Here is a 24,181-nt window from a genome sequence, read left to right on the forward strand (position 1 = left end):
TCCACTCGTAAATATGTCAATAAGAGGAAAATATATTGAACAGGATGAAAAACAGGATCCATTGGCAGGTGAGATGGAATGTGCTGATACTGAGCTCTGTCTCCATCAGGTCGGGGATGTCCTGATAATGGAACCTATCTCCGGCAGGTGGAATATACAGATAAGGGGATCTTAAATGTTTACCTTTACTTCTCGAGGCTACCTGTTTTATGGATCCCTGTTTGGTGCTTTTAAATCTTAAATGGCTAACAATCAATTCTCAAATCTGCCTGCTTTTAGCAAAATTCTATGCTTGTCATAAGGCCCTACATTTTAATCCTGTATTTTCTGTCTGTTCTTAAAGGAGCTTCAGCTCCCAGATCAGATGTTGCCTGTATAACAAAAGCAGAAGGAAGTCAATGTTCCCCTGGCAATACTAGAGAAAATTATCCAAACATAGGAATATAGCCAATAGGTTGTTGCTTAACAAAGAGGTCCAGGTGTCCATTTAAGGTTAGCCCACTTTATATGGCAAGCACCAGATTATTTTCATTTAACCTGTTTGGATTAGCTTTAGTACTTTCGTCACGCAAATGCCAAGTAATGCACAGGTTATGTTTGTAGTTACAAGGAGTTTCACCGAGGTTTATCACCTACAGAATCCCACTGGCAATAGATGGTACCCAGTTAAGGGGACCAAAGGGGTAGTATTCCAGGGTCTCCTTATATGTCACTGTGCTTTGCCATTGTGTAGGCTCAGCCCGCATGAATAATGTTTTAGTGCTTTAATTCCAAATACTCTGGGCCTGATTGTGCCTTTCCAGTCCTGAAATTCCAAAGGAACCAGTGCGTGGCCTCACTAGAAGATTTCAGGATGGAGATGGGCAACTCTATTAAGGAAGATGTGAAAAAGAGAAACCTTATTTTTTTGGATTTTCCCAAACTGCCCTATTCATTGACTTGACCTTGCTAAACTTAGCCCACAGGCCGTGCAGTATTCCTTGACATGCCGTTTTAAGGGCCCATGCTGGGGTAAAGTACCATGCCAGCATGTCTTCACGGTTGCTCCTGTGTATGGCCTTATTATAACTTATGCGGTGGTAGTCACAGTTCCTGCAGGACAGGTTATTCATGGGTGTAGAGGGGGTCCAGCCTAAAAAGAGAATGGGGGGGAAAGAAGGGAACCAAGCAAATGAAGACTTGTCAAGGTTCGTTTATTGAACTGGGCAGGTCTCTTTTAAAGCACGCTTTTACAGGGGGAGGAGAGAAGGCAGGATGAAACAGCCTGCACTACAGAGGCCATCTTGTGGGTAATCTTTACATACCATCTTTACATAAGGAGCACAGGAACATCTCAAGGTTAGTGAAGTTTTAAGGATGTCACAAGCTTCCTGGAATATTCGACTGATAGGACACTGTTGTATTTCATTGGGCTCTGGGGCTAGCCAATGCCTTAGGTTACATACTCCGGCCACACAGACTAGATTGTCCTACTGAATTCCATATTAGGGTTTGGTCTCTGGCAATGATTAGTGATGGGAAGCATTTTTTCTAAGTGCCTTTTGGCCATTTGCATTTCTTTGAGAAAATGTCTGTTCATTTCTTTTCTTCATTTTTTGATAGAGTTAGATGTCTTTCTTGTAAAGTTCAAACAGTGCCTTGTATATTTTAGACATTAACCCTTTATCTGATCGGTATTGTGTGGAAAGTTTCTCCCATTCTCTGGATAGTCTTTGTATCCTAGTTACTATTTCCTTTGAGGTAAAAAAGCTTCTGAGTTTAATGTAGTCTTATTTTTAAAATATTTGCTTCCACTTGCTTTTCTAGTGGTGTTTCATCCTTAAAGATTCCTTTAGCTTTAATGTCATGGAGTGTTCTGTCTATTTTTACCTCTATGTACCTTAAAGTTTCAGGTCTGATTATCAAGGTCTTTAATCAATGTTGAATTGACCTTTGTGCATGGTGTTAAGGAGAGGGCCGAGGTCATTATTTTTTCATGTCGTTGATCAGTTTTCCCAGAACTCTTTGTGAAGAGACTTTCCTTGTTACATTTTTTATTTCTTGCTCCTTTATTAAAAATTAATTGTTCAGAAATGTGTGGGTGAATATCTGAATATTCAAGTCTAATCCATTGATCTAAGGGTCAGTCTTTATTCCAATAACATGCTGTGTTAATGACTAATGCTTTATAGTACAGTTTAAAGTTGGAGAAAGTAATACCTCCTATCTTATTTTTGTCAAGGGTTGCTTTAGTTATTCATGGATATTTATTTCCCATATGAATTTCAGGAGTATCTGATTTATTTTTTGAACAATGTCTTGGGAGTATGTTGTTGTTGTTTTGTTTTGGGACCACATCCATTGATGCTCAGGGATTACTCCTGGCCATGTGCTCAGAAATTGATCCTGGCTTGGGGGACCATATGGGTTCATATGGGACCCTGGGGGATCAAACTGCGGTCTATCCTAGGCTAGTGCTTGCAAGGCAGACACCTTACCACTAGCGTCATTGCTCCAGCCCCATGTCATGGGAATTTTTTTTATAGGGATTGCATTAAGTACATAGAATGCGTTAAGAAATATTGGCATTTTAATGATGTTAATCCTCCCAATTCATGAGCAAAGTAAATGTATCTATTTCCTTGTGTCCTCTTTTATTTCTAGAAGCAGTGTTTTGTAGTTTTTTTTATATACAGTTCTTTCACCTCTTTATTTAAATTTATACACTAAGGTACTTAATTTTCTAAGGCACACTTGTCAATGGGAGTTTTTAAAAATATCTTTTTCTTTTCTGTCATTTTTATATAGGAAAAGTAACAGATTTTTGCATGTTTTCTGGTTTTGGGTCACACCTGGTGACTTTCTGGGGTTACTCCTGTCTTTGCACTCAGAACTTGCTCCTGCCAGGCACGAGGGACCACATGGAGTGCTGGGAATTAAACCAATTCAGTCCTGTGTTGGCCGCATGCAAGGCAAACTCCCTACCACTGTGCTATCTCTCCTGTCCTTGGGTATTAACTTTGTGGCCTGCCAGTTTACTATACAAATCTATTGTTTCTAGAAGTTTTTCTGGGAAGTCTTTAGTATTTTCTAGATACAGCATCATGTCATCTGCAAACAATGAGAGCTCTCTTTTTCTTTTCCTATGTGGATGCTTTTGATGTATTTTACTCACCTAATTAATATGGAAGTACTTTGGTACTATATTCAATAGAAGTTGTGAGAGGAAACAACTTTGCTTGTGCCAGATCTTAGTGAAAATGCTTTCAGTTTCCTCCCTATTGTATTAATGTTTGCAATGGATTGGTTAAATGAGTTTGACAATGTTGAGGAAAGTTCCTTCAATTTCCATTTTGTTGAGAGTTTTTTTTTTTATCATGAATGGGTGCTAAATCTTGTCAAATGCTTTCTCAGCATCTATCAATATGACCATTTTGTTTTTATTCTTTTATTGATATGGTGCATTATATTAAATGACCTGCAAATGTTAATCCATCCTTGCATCCCTAGAATTCCTACTTAGTCATGGTGTATAAGCTTATGATAAGTAGTTAGGTTCTATTTGCTAATATTTTGTTGAAGATCTTTGCAACTGTGTTTATCAAGATATATGAGACTATGAGTCTCATTTTTTGTTGTCTTTATCTGCATTTGGTATCAGGATGATGTTAGCTTTATAGAAACTATTTGGCAGTATTTATGCTTCTTCAATTTCCTAGAAGAACATGAAAAGGCTTGACAGTAGGTTTCTTTAAAGGTTTGAAAGAATTCGCTAGTGAATCCATCTGGATCTGGGCAAGGCTTTTGTTTGACTTGATTACCTTTTCAATTTCCTCAAAAGTGATAGGTCGGTTCAAGTATTCCAGATCATATTGGTTCAAACTTGGAAGGTTGTAAGAATCCGAAAACTTATCAGTTTCTTCTAGCTTCTCTTGTTTTGTGCCATAAAGATTCTCATAGTAACCTCCAGTTACCCTTTGACTTTCTATAGTATCTGTAATGACAACCGCATTTCATTTCTGATTCTGTATATTAAGTTTCTCTCTTTTCCTTTCTTTGTGAGTCTTGCTAGTAGTTTATCAATCTTATTAATTCTTTCAAAGACAAGCTCTTGCCTTCATTCATCATTTGCATTGTTTATTTTTGGGTGTTCAGATTATTAATTTCTGCTCTAAGTTTTATTATTTTTTTCTGCCTCCTTACTTTTGACTCATTTTGTTGGTCATTTTTCAATTTTCTTAGCTATGCCATTGAATTATTTCTGTAGGCCCTTTCTTCCTTTCTGATGAATGCTTGTAAAACTATACTTTTTCCTCTTAATAGTGCCTTTTCTATGTCCAACATATTTTGATAATTTATGTCTTTATTCTCATTTGTTTCCAGGAATCTTTTGATTACCTCTTTGATTTTTCCTCTGACCTGTTGATTATTCAGCAGTGAACTGTTTAATTTCCAAGTTTTAAAGTTATGTCCCTATGTCTGCTTGTAATTCAGCTCTATTTTCAGTGCTTCATGATCTGATATGGTAGCAGAAACAATTTCTATCCTCTTGATTTTATGGAGGTATGCTTTTTGGCCCAACATTTGGTCTATCTTGGAAAATGTCCCATGTGTATTGGAAAAAAATGTGTATCTAGTTTTCTGGGGATGAAGAGCTCTCTCTCTAGCTTTATATCTACTAAGCCACTCTCTTCTGTTTCTTCCTTCAGAGCCAGTTTATATTAGTTAAGTTTTAGCCTGGTTGATCTATCAAGGGGTAACAAGGTAGAGTTGAAGTCTCCCACTATTATTCTGCTGCTATTGGTATCTTTCTTCATGTTTACCAAAAGTTTTAAGTATTTTTCTGGCCCCTCATTGGGTGTATAAATGTTTAGAAGAATAATTTCTTCTTGTTGTACACATCCCTTGATTAATCAGAAATGCCCATCCCCGTCTCTTAAAAATTTTTTAAGCATAAAGTCTGTGTTATCTGATATTAGTATGGCCACCTCAGCCTTTTAAGAGAGTTGTTTGCTTGAATGATTGTTCTCAAGCCTTTAATTTTTAGTTATGTTTGCTCTGACTATTCAGGCGTGTTTCTTGCAGGCAGTGAAATGTTGGATTCAACTTTTTAATCTGTTTTTTTTTTTTTCCACTCTGTGTCTCTTAACTGATGCATTTGGCTCATTGGTAATGAGAGAGATGACTGTCAGGGGATTATATATCATTTATTTTTTAGGAGTTTGGTGTGTTTGTTGGGTATTCCTTGCCTTAAATAGACCCGTCAGTTACTCGTTAAAGTTTGATTTTGAGTCTGTAAATTTTGGGGGCTGTTGTTTATCTGTGAAGCTATGTATTTTTCCTTCAAACCTGAATGTAAGCTTAGCTGGGTTAAATATCCTTGGTGAGACATTCATGTAGTTGACTTTTGTCCCAACATCCCACCATAGTCTTTGGTCCTTGAGGGTTGTGATAAATCTGCTATAAATCTTAAGGATGCTTCTTTGTATTCAATTTTCTTTTTTTAAATTAATTAATTTATTTAAAGGAAATGTGCCACATAGTTGACATATTTGATCATAATACATTTATTTCCAAATAAGTGAGGCAAAGTTATTGAAAAAATTGAAACAAAAATTAAATGGAAGAGAAGAAAATAAAACAAAAGAAAGGAAGAAAGAAAAAAGAAAAAGTACAGTAGCAAGTACATTTGTAAAAATTACTGTATCTCCAATGAAGTCATTAATACAATGACAGAAACTTTAGCAAGCACTTGTTAGCTGTCCATTCTGTTAAATTATGGTGTTTCTTTCTTATGCATTTTTTTATTTTATTATGGTCAAAGTGAATTATAATTCTCTCACAGTAATATTTGAAGCACATAGTGACAATAAGTGAGGGACATTCCCACCACCAGTGTTGTCCTCCCTCCACCCCTGTTTCCAGCATGCATCCCACATCTCCCTCCTTTACCCTTGTAATGCTAGTGCAACTGTTCCTCCCTTGTACAGTTTGTTGTAGATTTCTATCTTTAGTATTTTATCATTATCTGTAGTATTCATCATTGTGACTAAAATATTCCTTGGGGTGTTTTTCTTTGGATCTCTTAAGAGAACAAAAAGTGGGAAACCTGCATACTGGTCTTAATGACACAGAGATGGTGGGAAATGTTCCTTGGGGTGTTTTTCTTTGGATCTCTTTTAGTTGGTACTTTTTTTTGAGTTGTGAAGCCCTTTATTAGAAACTAAAGTATAAGGTATCTGTTGTAAAATATGGGTAATAATTGACTATAACTGGAGATTGAGTATATTCAAATACAGGTCACTTATAAGTGCATTTTATTAAAAAGCTTCCACCCTTTGTGTACAATTTGCAAAATTATTCTGAAAGCATAATATATGTGTACAAGTCTGCAAAGAGTGTAAATTTAGGAGATGGTCAATGCTTTACAAGTCCCCCGCCCCCCAAAACAAAGAACTTTTCAGGATCTTGACAACTGTCAGCAATTTTTTCTTTCTTTTTTTTTGGATCAAGATTTCCTTGATGTCAATCTTCCTTCCACTGCCCAGAACTAGAAAGCATTTTAAATGAGTCAGAATTAAAAGAAGATGTGCAGGTAGCATCCCTGAAAACTCCGAGCTTCACTGACTTGTGAGTTCTCTGGCCTTGTAACTCATGGAACTGTCTTATCAGTTTCTGCACTGGCTCAACTGGGCATAATTCTTAAAAGGGAAGTTTATATTCTTTTCTTTCTTCTGCCTTCTTTGAGAGTATTTAGTAAAACCCCAATGTTATGTCATCAATGTTATGTCATCCATATAGCATTATGGTATTTCTTCAAGTAATTGCTAAAAGATACAAGGTCTAATTGCTCTATAATATTCCTAGACATTTTATCTAGATATGTCATGCATTTATATATCTCACCCCCGGGATTCATCATGGTAACTGTAATGAAACATTTGACCCCGTGGCAGAAAGCAGAAGAAATCACAAAGAGATTATTAGGATCCACTAGATGTTTACTGAAGAATTTTCCAAATTTCTGTTCTTTAGACTCATTCAGAGTGCCAACCGGTACAGGAATAATGGTAAACTCACCCTATGGCTTTCAATGGCTTTAGCTGTGTTCATCTGCATCTGTCTGCAGACATGCATTTAAACATTACTGTCTTCCAGAGTTCTTCATAAATCTTTTGGTCTGCAAAGGCCTTACAGGAGTTCTGTTTGTGTCCATGCTAGAATGTGCACAGCGGAAGAGGAGTACATGATAAGAAGGTAGCGGCGTGCTTAGCTGGTAATTTTTGAGCATCCAGAGTATGGTTGCACGCACTCTTTAGTTCTTGGAACTTCTCTGCAGTGAAGTCCTAGACTATTGATTTTTTTTTTAATGGGGATTTCCTTCCTGGGTATCTTGGAATTCAATGATTCTTACGTTGTTTCTGTTGAATTTATCACAGACTTCTATTTTTATCTGTTCAGATTCTTTGAAGATTCTTCATTGTCTGGTCATTTATTTTAAGACACTTTTCCAGTCTCTTCTGTAGTCTAGAAGAGACCAACAACTCATCTTCCAGCACACTGTTACTGTCTTCAGTAGCTGTTACTCTGCTGGTGATGCCTTCTCATAAGTTTTTCATTTTGCCTAACAAGTTTTCCAGCCTTGTTTTTTTAGTTTGAATTTTTCTCATTTTTGTTTTCATATCTTCTTGAGTCTTGTTGTGGTTTGTATCATGCTTTCTTTGAGTTCTTTGAACATCCTCCTTATGTTTTTTCTCTAAAGCCCTTTTCTAAGGAGCTATATAGGTGGCTGGTAATTTTTAGTCATCAGACCTCCCATCTTCATTTTCTAAACATGGTGGAGATCTGCTTTGTTTTTCTATTATCACACTTACAGTATAGTATTTTAAACATGCCATGATGTGTTTATTGACAAGGAGAAGTGTGGAGCAAAGTGGAGTGGCAGTGCTTCTTTGGCTCTTTCCCTTAGGGCAGGGCTAACTTACCTGGCTAGTGATAGGTCTGAGGTGCTGGCAGGAGGCTGATTCTTTCCTCTGTTTTCTTCCTCAGGGAGGGACCAGCTAATCTGACTGACAGTGATATTCTGGGTGCTGGTGAGGGCCAAGGCTTTTCTCTTTGTTATGTATTTTTGTTATATTATAATTATACCATGATCATCATATCATTATAGTAATAGGCTATATATAAACCCCAGGTAGTATTCTATTAGGCTAACACATCTTCTGTAGTAAATTTTACAGGAAGAAATTATGAACACATAATGAACATGTAAAAGGTCATTATGAACACATTTTTTATTGTAATTATAACTAAAAGCATCTTTTCCAGGCATGCCTAGATGCCAGATTTCTACAAATAGTCTCCATTATTTTCTGAAACTATATTTTGAGTTGTATATTTATAGGCTCTTAACTGTGCTCAGATATAAAAGCTGAAGATATCATGATAATGTAAAATGCTAATAACATATGTAAGTGAAGTCCTCTGAAGTTCTCAAAATCATTTCACTAAAATATCTATCATTTTCAACTTTAACCTTGTGCTCTGCTAAAAATGTCAAACTTGGTATAGAGTTTGAAATTCTATTTCCTCCAAATCTTTGGGATAGTACACTGTAATGGAGTTTGCTCCTTTTATCCTTCTGGATAAACTTTCTTCCCTTGGTTTCTAGAACATCACATTCAGCTTTTATTTCCCATATTGTGAATATTCCTATCACAGAGTCCTCAGTTGAATACTTTTCTTTCTGGTTTCTTTATTTTGGAAGATTTGGCTGGTTTCTCCTCTTCCCTTCCCCTTCATCTACACTCTTGGTTTTATAAGCATATCAATGATGATGTACTCTCATAGTCACAATTCTAGGTTCTGTCTTCCAGATATAATGGTCACATTGTCTCAATGACTAACACGTCTACAACTCAGTATATTCAACCATAGGCGCCTATCTCCTTTGCTCAGCTCTCATCCCATTGAAGAAATACATGTTTTGTAACCCTGTCCCTTTTTTGCTATGACACATGGAAAGCCATCTCCATTTAGAGACAGAATTCAAGTTGTCAGGAAATCTTGCAATTCTAGCTTTTTAACATCCTCAACATAGACCATTTCCCACCATCTCTGTGTCATTAAGACCAGTATGCAGGTTTCCCACTTTTTGTTCTCTTAAGTGTTTATTGTCAATGAGTAAACCAGATTAAACCTCTTAAAAATTTATGCAGTTCATGACATTTCTGAACATAAGGCCAAAAATAGCTCAAGATCTTATGCAAGCTAAGTGTCCCCAACATTTTCAGGGTAATCCCTTGCCCATATAATCACTCAAAGTTCCAGAAAGCTTCATGGGACTCCTCACATTTGATACCTTGATATTTCTCCTTTGGAGGTTACTTTTACCTTGAAATATTCTCCTACATATCTACTTGAATAAATGATCCTCTCTTTCCAGTCTTTGCCTAGACCTGATCTCTTTTTAAATTTTATTTTATTGAAACCATTGTGATCTACAAAGACCTTCATAGTTGAATTTTAGAATACAGTGAATCAGGGCCATTCCCACCACCAGCATTGACCTCCCTCTACCAATGTTCTCAAAGTGCACATTATAACACCACACTTTGCTCCCTGGCCTGCCAGTATAAAAGGCCCATTTTAAGTTTAGATTGTTAAAGTTTAGGTATCTTGATTCTATTGTAATCGATTTTGGCTCGGATATTTAGTTATGCCTTTTGTTTTTGTTTTTGTTCTTTTTGGTCACACCCAGTGGCGATCAGGGATTATTCCTGGCTCTGGGCACAGAAATTGCTCCTGGCAAACATGGGGATCATATGGGATGCCAGGATTCGAATCACTCTCCATCTTGGATTGGCTGTGAGTAAGGCAAATGTCCTACTGCTGTACTATCTTTTCAGCATCTCTGTCTTTTTTTCTCTACCAATTCACCTGAGACCAATTGGGTTTGGCCCCCCATCCTTTCATTTTTTTTTATTCTTTTTTTGATTAATATCTTTATTTAAGCACTATGATTACAAACATATTTGTAGTTGGATTTCAGTCATAACTTTTTCCTTTTATTCTTAATTTTATAGAAAAATGAAGAACTATGAGATAAAATAACCTGTGTCCTAAGTATCTATGAAAAAGGCAGATGCCCTCATCTAAAAAATAAAAAAGGGAAGTGGCAGTTTTTTTGCATATGCGCAGCAAAAGTTGAGAAAAATAGAAAGGAAAAACAGGGTGTTCCTACCCATAAAGCATCCTGCCTTAAGACCAAATACAGGCTCCAGGCACACTAGGTTGTTTAGCCCCAAAGTCTTACTTCATGGTACTAGGAAAAGTTCTCTTCAATCACAGTTGTCTCAGTCAGGCATCTGTAATTAGAGATCTTGGTTTTTGCACAGATCCTATGTCAAAGTCAGGGTGTCACAGAGTGTCTTCTGGTTTCATCTCACCATTAGGTGGCAATGCAGGGAACCCTTCCCTGAAAGCAAGTAGTTGCTGTTTCCAAGTCATCAGGGTATCCTATGAACTCACTCTGGAGTAAGTCAGTGCCAGAGTAGAATTAGGGTCTTCCTGGTAGAAGTTTGATTCCTGGTACTGTTGCAGAATCATTGCCGGTTCCAAAACTGGAATCCAAAGTTAGACCAGATCTTTTGAGCCATGGTTCAGCTGGTCATTCTCTGTAATGCTTGGCCCTGTTTCAGCTTTGGATATTTACAGGCTCCCAGATGCTTTTTGGTGAATGGAGAGCAGGTGCTCAAACCTCTCCCTGCTAGGATTGAGTTGTGGACTAGTAAAGAAATTGACCAGGAGAGGGACTATTAAGATAGGAGCATAGAAAGATTATCAAAAGAGAAGAATGTGTCTTTGCGCTGCTCAGGTGGGAAGTTTTTAGAAACTTTCTAGAGATGAATGAATTCTTAGATATAGGTGGGCAGGAGATGTGTAGCCAATTCTGGTAAGGAAAAGAGTTGTCTATTAGGTGTTTTTAGGTAGTCATGAGGAGGGAATATGATGCATAAAATACTTTCAACCTATCCTGGGAAGAGTGGCAGGGCTGATTCTCAGAACTGAGTAGTATATTTGAGTTCCAGTGGGGGCTTTAAGTGTCTCATGGGCATTTTCGCTGGTGTGAGCATGGATAGAACAGTTGAATATAACTGGATGGAAGATCCTAGCCTGTCAGCCTCTCAGAAATGGAGATTAAACTCATCACCTTCTGCTACTTTCACTCTGTGTGTTTCAGATATTCAGTTATTTTTGAACAAGCTGTATTTACCTAAAATTTGTTGAATTCCTCTGTCCACTGGAATATTATCATTGATTATCTCCTGGAGCACAAGGAGCTTTGTTATGTTTTAAGTGGTGAAATTATAAGTAATTATCTCCTTATTAAAATGATAAATAAAATAACTAAGTAAATAAGCCCCTAAAATAATAATAATTGGATTGTCATGAACAATAGATTGTGATTTTAACATTAGTTTTAATGTTTTTTGTTTGTTTTTATTTGTTTTTGTTTTTGGGCCACATCCAGCAGAACTCAGGGGTTACTTCTAGCTCTGCACTTAGAAACCACTCCTGGCAGGCTTAGGATACTGAATGGATGCTGGGGATCAAACTCAGGTCCATCCTGGGTTGGCAGTGCACAAGGCAAATGCCCTACCATTATACTATCCCTCAGGCCCCCTAGTTAAACTAATGTTATGCATATGAAATAGAAAAAGAAAAAAGAAGCAGAATATAAAGAAAGAATATTGGAGAAAGAGGAAGCAGAGTACTGTGCCTACTAGTTCTGGGTCTATGAATTCTCCTACCTTTTCAAAGGAGTAAGAAAAGATTACAAAACCTTGATTTAATATTGATTAAGAATTATGCTAATTTTAGGGCCCGGAGAGATAGCACAGCGGCGTTTGCCCTGCAAGCAGCTGATCCAGGACCAAAGGTGGTTGGTTTGAATCCCGGTGTCCCATATGGTCCCCGTGCCTGCCAGAGCTATTTCTGAGCAGACAGCCAGGAGTAACCCCTGAGCACCACCGTGTGTGACCCAAAAACCAAAAAAAAAAAAAAAGAATTATGCTAATTTTAGGATAAAAAGAGAATATTTGGCTTTGAAACTTAAATGTATGTATGCATCATTGGTCTATTCCATTAATGCTTCTGAAATTTTTTCCTCAGCTGTAGCTAATTAGTAACTAAAAATGTCAAGGTTTATTTTGAGAATTTTGAAGACTGCTCTAGGGTCTTGAAATAATTAGTTGCTCAAGACCTCATTAAGAAATAGAGCATATACAAAACTATACAACTTGGCTAGTCAAGAAAGCAAAATGCTTTCCAGCCTTTTATTCAGAGAGGTAAATTATTGTGCCTTGTTGTAATTGGTTAACCAAAAGAATGGCAGATTGCTTTTGGAAAAAAAAGAAGCTTCCAAAGTTGGGACAGGGAAGAGACTGATGAAACGTCTGGCCCACAGAAAGTTATTTTATTGTAAAGACTATCATTTGCTTATGTCACTGACTTTGATGCCAATTATCTATAGTAAAAGAACATAAGTAGTCTCAGAGAAATTTTTAAAAAAATATTATTTAATTTCAGCATGCTGATTCAATAGCAAATGAAAAAAGGAACTCTTGAAACATAGTCTTAATATTGGCCCTAGAACAGAAAAAATATTTAGGTAAAATAGGAACATGGGGATACTTTTTATTTTATTTATTTATTTATTTATTTATTTATTTATTTATTTATTTATTTATTTATTTATTGTTTTTTTGGGCCACATCCGTTTTGACGCTCAGGGGTTACTCCTGGCTATGCGCTCAGAAGTCACTCCTGGCTTGGGGGGGACCATATGGGACGCCGGGGGATCGAACCGCGGTCCGTCCTACGCTAGCGCTTGCAAGGCAGACACCTTACCTCTAGCGCCACCTTCCCGGCCCCTACTTTTTATTATTTTATTTATCTGCAAGTGGTGCAACAATTTTTTGTATTACCTGTTTGGATGTAAGGAACCTCCTGAATAAGACAGTTTTAGCATAGACTAAGGAATCAAATAGATGAAACATAAAAGCAAGTAAAAAGCATGCCCAGGGCACACAGCTGCCTACATATATCTGCGAGGCCTCTTTTTTCCATTTCTCTTTTCAGGGCTAGTATATTTTTGCTGGGTTTCAATCTGGTTGACCTATCAAGAGTTGACAGGGCCGTGTTGAGGTCTCCCACAGTTATTGTGTTATTATTGATATGCTATTTCAAATTTGTCAATAATTGTATTAGATATTTTGCTGGCCTCTTATTAGATGTGTGTATGTTTAGTCGTGTTATTTCTTCCTGTTGCACATATCCGTTGATTAGTCCGAGTGTCCATCTTTGCCCCTTACAACTTTTCTGAGTCTGAAGTTGTCATCTAATACTAATATGGCCACTCCAGCTTTTTAAGGGTATTGTTTGCTTAGATGTTTTTTCTCCAGCCTTTGATTTTGAGTCTGTTTGTTCTAACTATTCAGGTGTGTTTCTTGTGTGTTTCTTGTAGGCAGTACAGGGTTGGATTCAATTTTTTGATCCATTTAGCCACTCTGTGTCTCTTAACTGGTGAATTTAGTCCATTGACGTTGAAGGAGATGATTGTCATGGGATTTAATGGCATCTTTATGTATAAGTTTGCTGTGTCTGTTGGTCTGTCTCATCTTAAAGTAGGCTTTCAACTTTTCTTTTAAGGCTGGTTTTGCCTCCGTAAAGTTTCTTAGCTGTTGCTTATTCATGAAGCTATTTATCCTTCCTTCAAACCTGAATGTGAGTTGGGCTGTATGCAGTATTCTAGGTGAAGCATCCATTTTATTCAGTCTTGTCACTATATCCCACCACTACCTTCTGGCCTTGAGTGTTTATGGTGACAGGTCTGCTGTAAATTTCAAGGATGCTCCCTGGAATGTAATTTCCCTTTTTGATCTTGCTGCTTTCAGTATTCTATCTCTATCTGTGGGATTCATCATTGTGATTAGGATATGTCTTGGGCATGCAGGATTTGGTTGCATGCAGTCTTTAGCTCTAGGAGCTTCTCTGTGATTCTTCCTAGGGGTCTTCTTCCTTGGCCTCTGGACTCCATCGATTCTTATGTTGTCTCTGTTGAGTTTATCAAAGACTTCTATTTTCATCTGTTTTAATTCTCTGAGTACATTTATCATTGTTTGATCATTTGCCATAAAGTTATTTTCCGGGGCCAGAGAGATAGCATGGAGGTAGGGCATTTGCCTCGCATGCAGAAGGATGGTAGTTGGAATCCCGGCATCCCATGTGGTCCCCAAAGCCTGCCAGAAGCTATTTCTGAGCATAGAGCCAGGAGTAACCCTTAAGCTCTGCCTGGTGTGACACACCCCAAATAGAAATTAAAACAAAAAAACATAAAAAAGAGTTCTTTTTCAATCTCTTCTGATGTATGAAGTTTTTCTGCATTTCATCTTCCAATTCACTGAGTCTGTCCTTGGCTGCTGTTACCCTGTTGGAGAGACTTTTTATTGAGGTATTCAGTTCAGCTACCATGTTTTTCAGACCTGTTATTTCAGTTTGGAGTTTTTTTTTTTTATTTCTATCTTTGTGTTCTGTTCAGCTTGATCTATGTTTTCTTTGATTTCTTTAAGGATCCTCCATATTTCTATTTTAAACTCCTTATCTGAAAGATTAATCAGATTATTGATATTTTTTTGGTCATTAGAACTATCATCATTCTCTGTGCATGGTGTTTGCATACTAGGTTTCCCATTGTCACGCTTGTAGTATGATTTTTTTCTACGTGTTATGGTAAGATTCATTAGTTAGAAAAAGCGTACAGCTGTGAAGTGAAGCGGAGCAGCCATGCTCTTCTGGAGCCTCTAGGGGACAGTTTTCACTAGGTCTTTCTTAGCCTTCTTAGGAGAGTTTCAGGAGACAGAAGAGAAGATAAATAGGTGAAGGCGACAGATCCTTTCAGTCTCTTTTCCTATTGCTACGCACACAACAGGGGCCAGGCATCTCCTACCTTCACAGACAAAGAATTGTACCCTGCTCTAGTGCCACTCTTAGAACTCTGGTGAATGAGCAAAGACAGGCATGGGTTTTTATTCCATTCAATTCTCTTTCATCTCTTAGGTAACTCTACAGCACTGAGAATCAGAGGTTCTCCAGCTCATGATAACCACTGGGGATGATGGGCCATGCTTCATGCTTGGGTCCAAGAGGAATAGCAAGGCAAACTTGTTATCAATCGGTGGACCTGGGTTTTGGTGGGATCAAGATCGCACCACACCCAAAGGTCTCTGTTACTATGAGGACTGTGAGGGGGTACTCCAGGAGGACAAGTTGCTGTGTGCTAAGCTGAGGTGCATGTGTGTAAGGATAGGTGATGGGTGGTCCCAAGAGATGGCTCCAAAATCTGTCTACAAGTCTCCTAGGAGAGAGAGACTTGGCCTAACTCCCTAGAACCACGTGATAAAGACAGCAGATGGTGCTCTAGTTCTGGGTCCTCCCTCAGGAGGTTGTGGAGCACAAGGGCAAGGTTTGACCTGCAGAGATGGGAAGAAGAGACTCTAGTCAAGAGCTGCTACAAACATTTCTACTGGTTAAATGAGTGGCTAAATAAGTTTCTATTTTACTTTTTAGTGTAACAAGTCTTCTGTTTTTCTTTAATAATTGTCCTTTCCCCCATTTATAATCATTATCATCCATTGATTATATCTGCTGATCATTATCTGAGGTAATAGCTCCTCACAAAGAGAAGCTATGGGTATGAGAGAACAACAGATGGAACCCACCATCGTGCTCCTTTGAGTTTCTCCAATATTCGGTGCTGGAAGGCAGCGGATACTTTGTTTCAGTGAATGTCTCTGATCTGTGGTGGACCTTTGCACATATTTATGAGACTGAGCTCTACAAATTTAGTTTTAGTCAGATACAATTTTTGTCCCAAGCAAACCTAAGCACCAGAAATAAAGCTTTGACCAGTTTAAATGGTGCCCATAACTCACAAGTAACATCATGTTTAAAATGATACCAAGACTTTGAACACTCTTCAACACCTGTGATGTTATTTTCTCTGCCTCTGGACCCCAAATGGTGGCCAGCAGGACATTTCCTTTTTATAATCTGTAGTATGTGAAGGACCCAGTGAGTTCAAAAGTAATAACTTTTTATTGTTTGTTTTTGAGTCACACTTGGAGGCACTCAGGGGTTCCTCCTGGCTCTATGCTCAGAAATCGCTCCTGGCCGGCACAGGAGATGATATGGGATGCGGAAATTCAAACCACTGTCCATCTTGAATCAGCTGCACGCAAGGCAAATGCCCTACTGCTGTGCTATCTCTCCAGCCCAAAAGTAATAACTTTTGATTTGACAACAGCTGAATAAAATGTGACGAATAGATCCAAGTCCAGCACTTGCCAGCTGATGGATGTTCCTCTCAGGTCACACATGTGAATCAACAGAGGCAGATTTTATTTGATTTTCATGAACTGTCCTGTGGTCATCAAAATGGACTTTTCTCAATCTTTGTGTCATTGGAGATTGGTGTATGTGGGACTCAAGTTATAAACTGCCAGATACAAGGAAGTTTGTTATTCCATGGGCCCAACTGTAAAAAGTCAGTTTTGAAACCTGCAAAGCTCAGTAAAATTGGCTGATTCTGTGTCTAGGGCTTATTGCATAGATTTGAATAATGTCTGCACATATGTTTAGAAACCTCTTGCTTCAAATATGTTTGTGTTTAAGACTCCTTCAATAAAGGATTTGTAACAGTAAATAAATACAATGGAAAACAAGTTTAAACAAACGTTTTACATTTATTTACCCACTTTAAGTTTTGGAATACTTTATTCTCCACCCAAAACTACATTTTCTTCCACCACAATCTCTCTCTTCAAATCCAAATGTTCTTAACAGTAATTTAGAAGATGTGTAAAGCCAGTCAAGGCAGAAGAGGAGAAATTGTACAAGCCAGTTGGAAAGTGGAAGGGAGGGAGCCAAGTTGGAAGCAAGGACCATTAGGACCATGCATAATTATTGGGCATAGAGGGTCCTTTGGAGCTGCCGCTGAGGAAAAGTGACTTCATCTTCCTCTGGATGTTTGAGGACAAACACGTCCTTCTGGCCTTGGGTGGCTAAGATTTTGAGAAGAAAAGGTCTGGTCAGCCTGAAGGACCAGGCAGAGTGAAGTTGTGGACACTGAGCCTGTGCACAGTATGGCCTCAAATACTCATCTTCCTCCAGATTACAAGTGAGAGATGTAGAGATGAGACCAGAGGCCCAGGGTCAGAGCTCCCACTCCTCAGAGCCTGGCCTTAAAGCAAAACCTGTGGTTCCACAGCCCACATTCTTCACTAAGCCCTCAATGCTTGCATATTTCTAATGATCCATTCTGCCATGCTCAGCACAATAAAAAAACCAAGGTTCTGGTACAAAGAATTACAGAGCTCACATGCAGGTTTGAAAATAACCTCCCCCCAGTGGTCACTGTAATAACTATTTAACAAACATGGAAGACTGTTTTAACATAATAGTAAATGGAAAAGATAAAAATACAATAAAACAGAAGTGTTTACAGTTATATCAAAATGTATTTGCATAGAAGTAGAACCCAGGAAAAGACCATTTAAAAAGAAAATTATTTTCTCACCATGCTAAGAATCATAGTAAGCTTTTATTTAGAAAATGTTTTATGGCGGAGTGAGTGAGAAATGGCTGCATGTGGGGGTTTCCAGGCAGAGTGCTGATTGCTCTACCTGCAGAGTCTCCACCGGGCTGTGCTTCTTCTGAGGAACTGAGCACCAGAAGAAAGCCCTGTCCTACCCTTCTCTGTCTTTCCTGAACTCTGGAAGCTCTCCTCAGAGCCCTGGGAAGCGAACCCCAAAGAAACTACATTCGGGAGCTACCCAGCGAGCCAGTGAGTGAGTAAGAAATGGCTGGATGTGGGGGTTTCCAGGCAGAGTGCTGATTGCTCTACCTGCAGAGTCTCCACCCGGCTGTGCTTCTTCTGAGGAAACTGAGCACCGGAAGGGAGCCCTGTCCTACCCTTCTCTGTCTTTCCTGAACTCTGGAAGCTCTCCTCAGAGCCCTGGGAAGCGAACCCCAAAGAAACTACATTCGGAAGCTACCCAGCGAGCCAGTGACTCTCCTCAGAGTCCTGGGAAGTGAACCCCAAAAATACAGCATTCTGAAGCTGCCCAGCGAGCGAGTGAAAACTACGCCTGACCAGTGGGGCCCGACTGTGAAAAACTGTGAGTGCTGCCTGTGTGTGTCTCTCTGCTATCCTGTTGCGTGAACCTCCTGAGAGTGGGCTGAAAAGAGGCTCCAGAAGGCACTTAGCTCCACTTCACTACGCAGCCGTGCGCTCTTTCTAAAAAAAAGAACACCATCACAAGAAGAAAAAAACCACACTAAGAACTGTGCTGGATCACAGAAGCAAGAATTTCTCTCCAGACTGTCTTTTCTGCTGCGTGCTTGGGCCTAAGATTTGATCCTGTGTGAGGCTTCATCCACGGAGGACTCCCCTACCTTGGAGGCAAGTCGGCCCATCCAGAAAGGGCGGAGACAGAGAAGTGTGTTGCCTGCATCATATAACCAATGAATACCACCACAACACGTAGAAAAACCCACAATACAAGTGTGACAATGGGGAAACAACGCAGGCCAGCATCAGACATAGAGAATGAAGATGACAATTCTGATGACCAGTTAATGACCAACCAACTAATCAATCTCTCAGATAAGGACTTTAGAGTAGCAATATGGAATATATTCAAAGAACTCAAAGAAATCATGAATAGAATAGAACAGAACACTACTAAGAATCAAGAAAATATGAAGACAGAAATCACAAAACTCCAAACTGAAATAACATGTCAAATAACAGGCCTGAAAAAATCAGTAAACAAAGTGAATGACAAAATGGATAAGCTCTGGGACAGGGTATCAGAAGCTGAGAATAGACTTGGTGCTGTGGAAGATGAGATACATAACAATTCCATACAACAGGAGAGATTGGAAAAAAAACTTAAAACAAATGAACAGACAATGGAAAAATTAGTCAAAGAATGGGAACAGATGAAAATAGAGGTCTATGATAAGATCAACAGAAACAACTTAAGAATCATTGAAGTCCCAGAGACCCAGGAAGAAAATTTCCAGGAAGAATCAACGGTCAAGAACATCATTAAAGAGAAACTCCCAGAGCTAAAGAATATATGTGATCAAATCCTGCATGCTCGAAGAGTACCAACCAAAAGAGACCCAAGAAAAACCACCCCAAGACACATCCTAGTCACAATGACAAATCCCACAGATAGAGACAGAATTCTGAAAACAGCAAGATCAAAAGGGGAAATTACATTCAAGCAAGCATCCTTGAGATTTACAGCAGACCTGTCACCAGAAACACTAAATGCCAGAAAGCAGTGGTGGGATATTGTGACAAGACTGAATGAAATGAATGCTTCACCTAGAATACTGTACCCAGCAAAACTCACTTTCCAGTTTGACGGAAGAATACATGGTTTCACAGACAAAAAACAGCTCAGAAACTTTACAGACTCAAAACCAGTCTTAAGAGAAAAACTGAAAGACCTAATCTAAGACAAGACTGACCAAAAGACACACCAAATTTCGATATAAAGATGGCATTAAATCCCAAGACAATTCTTTCTCTCAACGTCAATGGACTAAATGCACCAGTTAAGAGACACAGAGTGGCTAACTGGATCAAAAAACTCAATCCAACCTTCTGCTGCCTACAAGAAACGCACCTGAATAGTCAGAAAAAACATAGACTCAAAATAAAAGGCTGGAGAAAAATTGTCCAAGCAAACAACACCCATAAAAAGCTGGAGTGGCCATACTAATATCAGATAATGCAAACTTTATACTCAGGAAGGTTGTAAGAAACAAAGATGGACATTTTATATTAATCAAGGTGTATGTAGAGCAGGAAGAAATAACTCTCCTAAACATATATGCACCAAATGAGGGGCCAGCAAAATATTTAAAACAACTGTTGACAAATCTGAAAAACAATATCAATAACAACACAATAATTGTGGGGGACCTCAACACTGCTTTGTCAACACTGGATAAGTCAACCAGACTGAAACCCAACAAGAATATACTAGACCCGAAGAGAGAAATGGAAGAAAGAGGCCTAGTGGATATATATAGGACACTCCATCCCCAGAAACCTGGATACACATTCTTCTCCAATGTACATGGGACATTCTCCAGGATAGACTACATGCTGGAACATAAAACATACCTCCATAATATCAAGAGGATAGAAATTTTGCAGACTACCTTCGCTGACCACAAGGCTCTGAAATTATTTGTGAATTCCAAAGGGACTCAGAAGAAAAACTTTAACACCTGGAAGTTAAACAGCCTCATACTCAATAGCCAGTGGGTCCGAGATTAAATCAAGAAGGAAATCAAAAGGTTCCTGGAAACAAATGACAATAAAGACACAAACTATCAGAACTTATGGGACACAGCAAAAGCAGTACTGAGAGGAAAATTTATAGCTTTGCAAGCACACATCAGGAAGGAAGAAGGAGCTTACCTGAGTAGCTTAATGACACAGCTAATAGAACTAGAAAATGCTCAACAAAAGGACCCAAAAATAGGAAGACAGAAGGAAATAACAAAGCTGAGAGCAGAAATCAACGAAGTGGAAACCCAAAAAACAATCCGAAAGATCAACGAAAGCAGAAGTTGGTTCTTTGAAAAAATAAACAAGATTGATAGACCACTGGCAAACCTAACAAAGAAAGAGAGAGAGAGAAACTTGATAACTCGGATTAGGAATGAAAAAGGAGAGAGCACTACTGATATGAGAGAGATTCAAAGGGTAATCAGAAACTACTTTGAAAAACTCTATGCCACTAAAAATGAGAACCTGGAAGAAATGGATAAATTCTTGGACTCTTATAATCTTCCACGGTTGAAAGAAGAGGCTGTAGCATATCTAAACACCCCCATCACCATTGATGAAATAAAAATGGTAAGCAAAAGTCTGCCCAAAAACAAAAGCCCAGGCCCAGATGGATTCACTAATGAATTCTATCAAACTTTCCAAGAGGAACTACTACCAATCCTGGCAAGACTCTTTCATGAAATTGAACAAGTGGAAACACTCCCAAATAGCTTTTATGAAGCCAACATCACCTTGATACCTAAACCAGACAGAGATGCTACGAAAAAAGAAAATTACAGACCAATATCGCTGATGAATGCAGATGCAAAGATCCTCAACAGAATCCTGGCAAATAGGATTCAGTACCTCATTAAGATCATCCACTACGATCAAGTAGGTTTCATCCCAAGAATGCATGGATGGTTTAACATCCGTAAGTCTATCAACATAATACACAACATCAACAACAAGAAATATAAAAACCACATGATTATATCAATAGATGCAGAGAAAGCATTTGACAAGATCCAACACCCATTCTTGATCAAAACTCTCAGCAAGATGGGAATGGAAGGAACCTTTCTCAATATAGTTAAGGCCATCTACCACAAGCCAGTGGCAAATATTATCCTCAATGGAGAAAAACTAAAAGCCTTCCCTCTAAATTCTGGCACAAGACAAGGCTGTCCTCTCTCACCACTCCTATTCAACATAGCACTGGAAGTACTTGCTATAGCGATTAGGCAAGAAAAAGATATCAAGGGAATCCAGATAGAAAAGGAAGAAGTCAAGCTCTCACTGTTTGCAGATGACATGATGCTCTACATAGAAAACCCTAAAGACTCTACCAAAAAGCTTCTAGAAACAATAGACTCATATAGCAAGGTGGCAGGCTACAAAATTAACACACAAAAATCAATGGCCTTTCTATACACCAATAGTAATAAGGAAGAAATAGACATTAAGAAAACAACCCCATTCACAATAGTGCCACACAAACTCAAATATCTTGGAATCAACTTGACTAAAAATGTGAAAGACCTATACAAAGAAAACTATAAAACTCTGCTCCAAGAAATAAGAGAGGACACGCGGAAATGGAAACACATACCCTGCTCATGGATTGGCAGGATTAACATCATCAAAATGGCAATACTCCCCAAGGCGTTATACAGATTCAACGCTATCCCTCTAAAGATACCTATGACATTCTTCAAAGAGGTAGATCAGGCACTTTTGAAATTTGTTTGGAACAATAAACACCCTAGAATAGCTAAAGCAATCATTGGAAAAAAGAATATGGGAGGAATTACTTTCCCCAACTTTAAACTTTACTACAAAGCAATAGTTATCAAAACAGCATGGTATTGGAATAAGGACAGACCCTCAGATCAGTGAAATAGGCTTGAATACTCAGAAAATGTTCCCCAGACATACAATCACCTAATTTTTGATAAAGGAGCAGGAAATCCTAAATGGAGCAAGGAAAGCCTCTTCAACAAGTGGTGTTGGCACAACTGGCTAGCCACTTGCAAAAAATTGAACTTAGAACCCCAGCTAACATCATGTAGGAAGGTAAAATCCAAATGGATTAAAGACCTCGATATCCGACCCCAAACCATAAGATATATAGAACAACACATAGGCAAAACTCTCCAGGACATTGAGACTTCAGGCATCTTCAAGGAGGAAACTGCACTCTCCAAGCAAGTGAAAACAGAGATTAACAGATGGGAATATATTAAGTTGAGAAGATTCTGCAACTCAAAGGAAATAGTGCCCAGGATACAAGAGCCACCCACTGAGTGGGAGAATCTATTCACCCAATACCCATCAGACAAAGGGCTAATCTCCAAAATATACAAGGCACTGACAGAAATTTACAAGAAAAAAACATCTAATCCCATCAAAAAATGGGGAGAAGAAATGAACAGACACTTTGACAAAGAAGAAATACAAATGGTCAAAAGACACATGAAGAAATGCTCCACATCACTAATCATCAGAGAGATGCAAATCAAAACAACAATGAGATACCACCTCACACCACAGAGAATGGCACACATCACAAAGAATGAGAACAAACAGTGCTGGCGGGGATGTGGAGAGAAAGGAACCCTTATCCACTGCTGGTGGGAATGCCGTCTAGTTCAACCTTTATGGAAAGCAATATGGAGATTCCTCCAAAAACTGGAAATCGAGCTCCCATATGATCCAGCTATACCACTCCTAGGAATATACCCTAAGAACACAAAAATACAATACAAAAATCCCTTCCTGCACTATTTACCATAGCAAGACTCTGGAAACAACCAAGATGCCCTTCAACAGACGAATGGCTAAAGAAACTGTGGTACATATACACAATGGAATATTATGCAGCTGTCAGGAGGGATGAAGTCATAAAATTTTCCTATACATGGATGTACACAGAATCTATTATGCTGAGTGATATAAGTCAGAGAGAGAGAGAGAAAAACGCAGAATGGTCTCACTCATCTATGGGTTTTAAGAAAAATGAAAGACATTCTTGCAATAATAAATTTCAGACACAAAAGAGAAAAGAGCTAGAAGTTCCAGCTCACCTCAGGAAGCTCACCACAAAGAGTGATGAGTTTAGTTAGAGAAATAACTACATTTTGAACTGTCCTAATATTGAGAATGTATGAGGGAAATGTAGAGCCTGTTTAGGGTACAGGCGGGGGTTGGGTGGGGAGGAGGTAGATTTGGGACTTGGGTGATGGGAATGTTGCACTGGTGATGGGTGGTGTTCCTTTTATGACTGAAACCCAAACACAATCATGTACGTAATCATGGTGTTTAAGTAAAAAAAAATAAATAAATTTGATTAAAAAAAAAAGAAAATGTTTTATGGCTCTGGAACTTTGTCATTAACATCTTTTATAAGTAAAACCAGGGGGAGGTCTATTGATAGAGTAAGCTATTGAGAAAAATTAGCAAAATCATTCTCAAATAAAAATGACAAATCTAGTTAACACTTTGGGAGTCAGGAATCGATCTTTAGCTAATAAAGTTTGAGCTCACGAGGAGAAAGTTGGTAATTGTTTTGCCAGATATGAATGTTTCTTTTTCCTTTCAGAAAGTTGCACTTAAATTGGCATTTAAGAAACGGGGCATTTATGGACGAGGACCTCCATCTTCAGCCTCATCTCTGGTTGTTTTCGAGGCTATGGAAGCCAGAGTCTGTAGAGAAAGAGTGAACTGGGGTGCAGGATTTTGCTTATTATTTGCTTACCATGTCTTGGGGTGAGAAGTGACTGA

General features: G+C 38.5%; 1 pseudogene; it reads right to left on the reverse strand.

Annotated features, from left to right (window-relative positions):
- Positions 1-3,686: 3,686 nt before the first annotated feature.
- LOC126027487 (protein MEMO1-like) lies at positions 3,687-10,587 on the reverse strand (annotated as a pseudogene).
- Positions 10,588-24,181: the final 13,594 nt, after the last annotated feature.

The sequence above is a fragment of the Suncus etruscus genome, chromosome 14 (assembly GCF_024139225.1).
Source record: "Suncus etruscus isolate mSunEtr1 chromosome 14, mSunEtr1.pri.cur, whole genome shotgun sequence".
NCBI classification, from domain to species: Eukaryota; Metazoa; Chordata; class Mammalia; order Eulipotyphla; family Soricidae; genus Suncus; species Suncus etruscus.